Source organism: Lycium ferocissimum, chromosome 5 (genome assembly GCF_029784015.1).
Source record: "Lycium ferocissimum isolate CSIRO_LF1 chromosome 5, AGI_CSIRO_Lferr_CH_V1, whole genome shotgun sequence".
NCBI lineage: Eukaryota > Viridiplantae > Streptophyta > Magnoliopsida > Solanales > Solanaceae > Lycium > Lycium ferocissimum.
The window spans coordinates 53,033,027-53,039,067 of NC_081346.1; positions in this window are offsets into that span (position 1 = coordinate 53,033,027).

The following is a 6,041-nucleotide window of genomic DNA, read 5'->3' on the forward strand; positions in this document are numbered from 1 at the left end:
TTTCAAAAAAGAATTACTCTAAAAAAGTGTAGATACATATATACTATATACATCTGAAACAACTCTGATAGAAGAATGTCATGTTATCTTGTATATATCACTCAAAATGGTGATTCATATTTAGATTTTGCAATATTTACTACATGCATGAGAATTGATTATTTCAAAAAAAGAATTACTCTAAAGAAACTTAAAAAGTGTAGATGCATATATACTATATACGTTCTTCTAAATTCTTATCCAACCAATTCAGATAGCAAATTGCTCAAAGATGAGAGATGTGATGATAAAGCTGTACAATGGTTGATCAAAGAATCCATAAGAAACACTACAAATTAAATATAGAAACAACTTATTGACATCGTTTCATTTCTCTCATATAACAATTAAAAAAATTACTAAATAGGAAAGGAAGCACGAAAAGAAATGAAAAAAGAAAATTAATGGAAAAAAAGAAGAAGAAATTCATTATGTATTCCATCGATGGAATCAAATTCCCTACTTTTTATCAACCTGCACCAAAAACCGCTAAAAAAACTTTTTCAAATTGATCAAATATTACATGATTAGGGAGGGCGAAAAGAAGAGAAGTGAACTTAAACTCTAACCTCTTGAGTTCACTTAAGGAGAATTCTTGACTGCATTGCATTTGAGATTGCTAGATCTTGATTGGCAGGAGAACAACAAATAACTGATACGAGAAACAATTAATAAAATAAGTTTACAATTAAATAATCCCTAAGAAATCAATGACTACAATATTATGCGATTGGTATCCTTCACTACAATTTATACGTTTCCCTATTGGTTGTTGAAGCAAACAATAGGAAATCTTTGACAATATAATAGGATCATCAAATGTTATTACGTTTAACAGAAACATTAAGACAATTCTTTAGATGAATTATTTGGAATAACATGGCTAGTGAGGATTCATATATATGGTCGACTCTAATTTATTTGGGATTGAGACATAATCATTGTTATTGTTGTCGTAAAAAATAGTATAACTGACCATTTCATTTCAAGACCGAATTGTATTCTTTAAGATCCCCTAACAATACTGTCAATTGTCTTTCTACAAAATTCAATTGAATAGACATAACTATGAATTGTTTAGAGCAGGATGAAGAGAAATGAATAAAATAAGAGAAGTTGTAGTATATTTTGATATAATGTCTGAAACCATACTGATATTAGATGTGCAAACAATATTACCTATTGTTGTCTGAATTTAAGAGTACTCGTTTTTAATATTTGATTTGGGAATTGGGTGGGCAAAAATATTATAAATATTTTGTATACCCTATACTTTGAAACCTTGTTTGTCATCTCATCTCTGATCTCTTGGAAGCAAAATTAGCCATTCGAAAATTATGAATACGAATCGTGACAAAATCATGAAGAATGAGTCAGAAGATTCCTTGACAAACTCGTGCCTTCTAGATGAAATAACCTTCCACGTCTTAAGCTACGAGTTCCTAAAGTATTTGATGAGATTTCAAATCCTTAATCGGAAGATTTGGAATGTCCCAAATAAATAGTAAAAAGTTTTTCAATGAGTAATCAACTATATATTTAGGTAATGAACCTAAACAATGAGGAATCGACTATATATTTGGGTAATGAACCTAAATATATAGAATGAAAAGATAAGAGAATTTTTTTGGATCATCATCGTTTGAGTCCAATTGAGTCTTTTGCCTCACCTTACCATATTCTTTTGAAAGCCTGATAAAAGCAATTAATTGGCTCTGACTTTTCAGGAGCAAAAACATTACTCCTCTTTTTAAGTTACGAAAATAGTTACTCATTTACGTTAAAAGCTTTGGGTATGACTTTCCATGAGCAGAATGTTATAGAAGCCATTACTCATTCATGTTAAAAGTTGCTTAATTGTAATGTCTTTCCCTTTTAATTGAACAATGAATGTGGATAATTATAAAAAAAATAAAAAATATAAAAAAGGAAAATTTTCAAAAAATAAAAATAAAAAAGGAGAAAAAAGATAAATGAAATGGAGGTCATAGAGAGGTGCCACATAGGATTGTCTATGCCTAGCTTTATATTATATATAGATATGTATTAGTAAATTGTAATTATAAGGGAATAAATGCTAATTGTCCCTCTTGATTTCAGAATTGAGGAGTAATCATTATATTAAAAGACTTGAGAGGTGTAACTAATAGAATTAAGAGAGTGATCTTTTGTCTTGCTAATATATAACATATTAACATTAAAATGAGGAAAATATCAAAAAAAAAAAAAGGAGAAAAAAGATAAATAGTTTTCTAGGCCATAGAGAGCTGTCACATCATCTTGGCTATGCCTAGCTCTATATATTTGAGTGAGATTTCTTGTTTTCTATCATTGAGTGTTCATTATTCATTTTGGGCCTTAACTACTCTAAATTCGTATCGTGTAAGGATCATTAAAGTCAGAAATGTTCCTTATGAAGATTTTTTTATTCGCAGGGAAGTCCACATAGTTAGAATATTTAAACAAAAAAATAGAAAACTATGGTAAAAGAAAAACGGTTTGACAACCCAAATAACATTATTTTCTTAATAAAAAAATGAAATCAAGAAACATATTACACTATGCCTTAATAAATTTACTAAGACACATTAGACATTGTGCATATTCATTGCTTAATGATTTCGTCTTTTGAGATGGGTATCACTAACATGGATATTTACAAGTCTATTTATAGATCTTATTCTCCTATCTTAAGCGAAAACTATAGATTCCACTAACAATATTGTTTGTGGCTAATTTGTTTAGTTCTTATATACATATAGTGAGTTTGCTATTGAAAGTAGTGCATTTAGGATAGCAAATAAAATCAATGAATATGGTATTGTATTGTTTATTAATTTGAGGTTAAAATTGATTGTCATATTTGTTCTTTCTTCTTGGAATGTTTTACAAAAAGAATGAACTGGTCTATTTGATGTTTTATTTCAACAATAAATATTGAAATACCAGTGTGATAAAGGAAAATAAAGAAGAAAAACATTTGCAAACAAATGAATAGCTTCGTCAACAAACTGTTGCTTTGTAATGCATTAGTCCATTTCCCATTAGTTATAGCGTCACTTATGCACTATTAACAAAACATACTGTTTACCCCTAAAAAGGTAATTATTGAATTTGTACACGGTTTAAAGGATACGTGGTTTGATTAGTTGTTAAACGTAATGAAACAAGAAATAACAATCAATTGAGTATAGCAAATAAAGAGAATGATAGCATGTATCGTGTGTAACTCCACTGGAAAATTGGTCCGGTCCAGAGTGTAGAACTATGAACCCTAACAAAATTTAAAGTAAGTGTATGTGTAGGAGTAAAGAAAATAAGAGGGTTTTATCTCCTTTTATAGTTTCAAGAATGGGCCTTCCCTTCAACCCTAAAAGACTAATAAAATCCTAACACTTAACAACGGTGCCTCTACAGCAGTCCGCGTAACGACCGGCGAGAAATCCGGCCCGCGACGAATTCTTCGCATGCGTTGACTGGGTTCTCTTAGTTCTCTGGTGTCACTTCGGCTTCTGGAGTCTCTCTGGTTGTGGGCATCGACTCCTCGGGCATTAATTCATCTGAACCTCCAAACTCAATCCAATGCCACATCTCTGGGCGTTCAAATTTTACTCCGACCTCTCGTGGAACTTTACACTGATTTTTACCGTATACAGATAGTCCCACACTTCCCAGACCAAAGTTTATCGGAGTGATGGGAAGTGGAATGATAACCTCAGTTTCTTAAGTTTCGAAATAGGCGGGAAAACACACGTCCTTTCACATCACGTCAGTCTGACTTCGGACACGTGTACCTTCCTGATTGGATGTCTCTTCGGTTCTCGAATCAAAGCGTTTTGCCATAATTACTCTCACCCTATAAATAGTCCTATCCCCTTCACTTTTCACCATTTACCATTCGATTACTTACTCCTCGAGCCTTATTCTTGCCTTCCTTCAACCTTCATCGATAACCTTTGAATCTTCATCTTTCCCAAAGAATCTCCATATAAACCTTCCGACATTCATCTGAAACCTTCAAATCTCCATATTTTTCTTTAAATCTTCATCAGAAACCTTCAAATCTTCATATATATCTTCAAATCTTCATATATTATCTTCAAATCTTCATTAGAAGCCTTTAAATCTTCAAAAATGGCAACGAACTCCCGATCTTCTTCTAGAAATGCTTCATCGGCTACTTCTCCCCCTCCGGCGGCCGACATCGCCGCTAGTCCAGGGTTATCGCTCGAACCGAACCCTTCGAACCTCAGCCACAAGAAATTCTGCCTGCACACTTCCACTTTAACACCGAGTTCGCCTTCGAAACAGCCGTGAAAAAGTCCGATAGGAGCTTCGATGTCCGACAATATCCTTCTTCGATCAAGGCAACGGACCTCTCTCAAGTTCGAACGGAATGCGGTTGGAGAAGTTGCCTTTCAGAGACGTTGTTCAGGGTTGGGATGATGATGTCACCACCTTCGTGGAAGGACACTCAAATGTTTACACTTATCCCTTCGCATTCAAACTTGACCCCCCGATCGATAAGGTCATTCTTGATATGTACCGAACGTATAATTTGTGCCTCGCACAAATTGGCCGGAATGTTTAGAGGATCGTAACTTGCCTCCATATTTTGGCGAGCAACATCAACGCAGAGTTCACTTTGCACCATTTGATCCAATTGTACTGCCCGCGTGTCTTCCATGGTGGGGTTATAAAGCTTTCCAAATGAGGGAAACACCTTATCCTCTCCAAAGATAGATGAGAACAAAGACCGAGGCTAGGTGTAATGTTTTGTCAGGGTCAAAACTACAGAGATAATCCCAGAGGATCCATGCCATTCCTCGAGCGATGGAATGATTAACGTAAGCATTATAGAACTTTGCTTTCTCTGTGTGCTTTTAACTATTCATCTAATTCTTACTTTTATTCCATCTGTTACATGGATCCCGGAGGAAATAGAAAATTTCCACCATTGGGTGGAGAGCATTATATGCCAATGCCCGCATCAACTGCGCACGTGGAAAGAGCTATCCGACAAGAAGTGGGTAGCAAAAAATCATGGTAAGTAGATCTCTTTTTTTTTTCTTTGTGTTCTTCCCTTCGTTCATCCTTTTCTATAACTTTGACATCTTTCTCAGGCTTGCTGAAGGGTTTCGTAATCCCAAGGCCCTAACAAAATGATGCCCCTCCTGCGCCAGGTTCAGAGTTTGATCCGTCGAACTCAGCACGGCTCATTGCCGAGGCAGAGGAAAAGAAAAAGTAGGCCAAGTCCTCAAGGCCCCCGAAGTCAACTTTGGCAGGTCAAAAAAAAAAAGCTCCAAGAGCATTGGCGGAGCTTCAGGAGTTCGGGATTTGAGGGACTACCCGGACGATGATATTCTGATGGCGAGAGTCAGCACCGGCTCTGCCACAACTATTGTTGCTGAGGCGGAACCTACTCCCATAGATGTTCCAAAGGAAAATGTTATCGTTGGTTCGACCAACCTTGTCGCCGGTGGTGCGGCTGAAAACCTTTTAGTCCCCATTATTGATGCTGTTCAATCACCGGCTCCGTTGAAGGTCGTCGTGTCTGAGGTGGAGACTATCGTAGTTGAAGATGACACATCTCCGAAAGTAGGTCCTGCGGCCAAGAGGGCCAGGCAGGCCTAATCAACTCTCTCTTTACCTCCTGCCCATACCATTGGGCAAGAAGGTTTTAACGATATGTTCCTCGATGCAGGGGTTGCTTCTATGTCCGCTGTGATGGCAGCTGCCTCCGGGTTTGGCCACCTTGCTATTGTGCAATTATCGAGGGAGTCTTCTCGATCCCTTAGGGTATCCAAATCTAGCTCTCGGTTGAAGCTCGTGGAAACCTTCCCAACTCCGAGCATCAACCCAAAAAGAACGAGATCGGTCACCATTATTGTTCTTAAGGACACCAGCTTCTTGTCTCGGCCTGTCGAGGTTGCCAATTATCTTCACCCCCTCGTGTCAGAATTCGATAAGGAGAAGATGGGGCGAGTCTCCTGGAAGTGTCT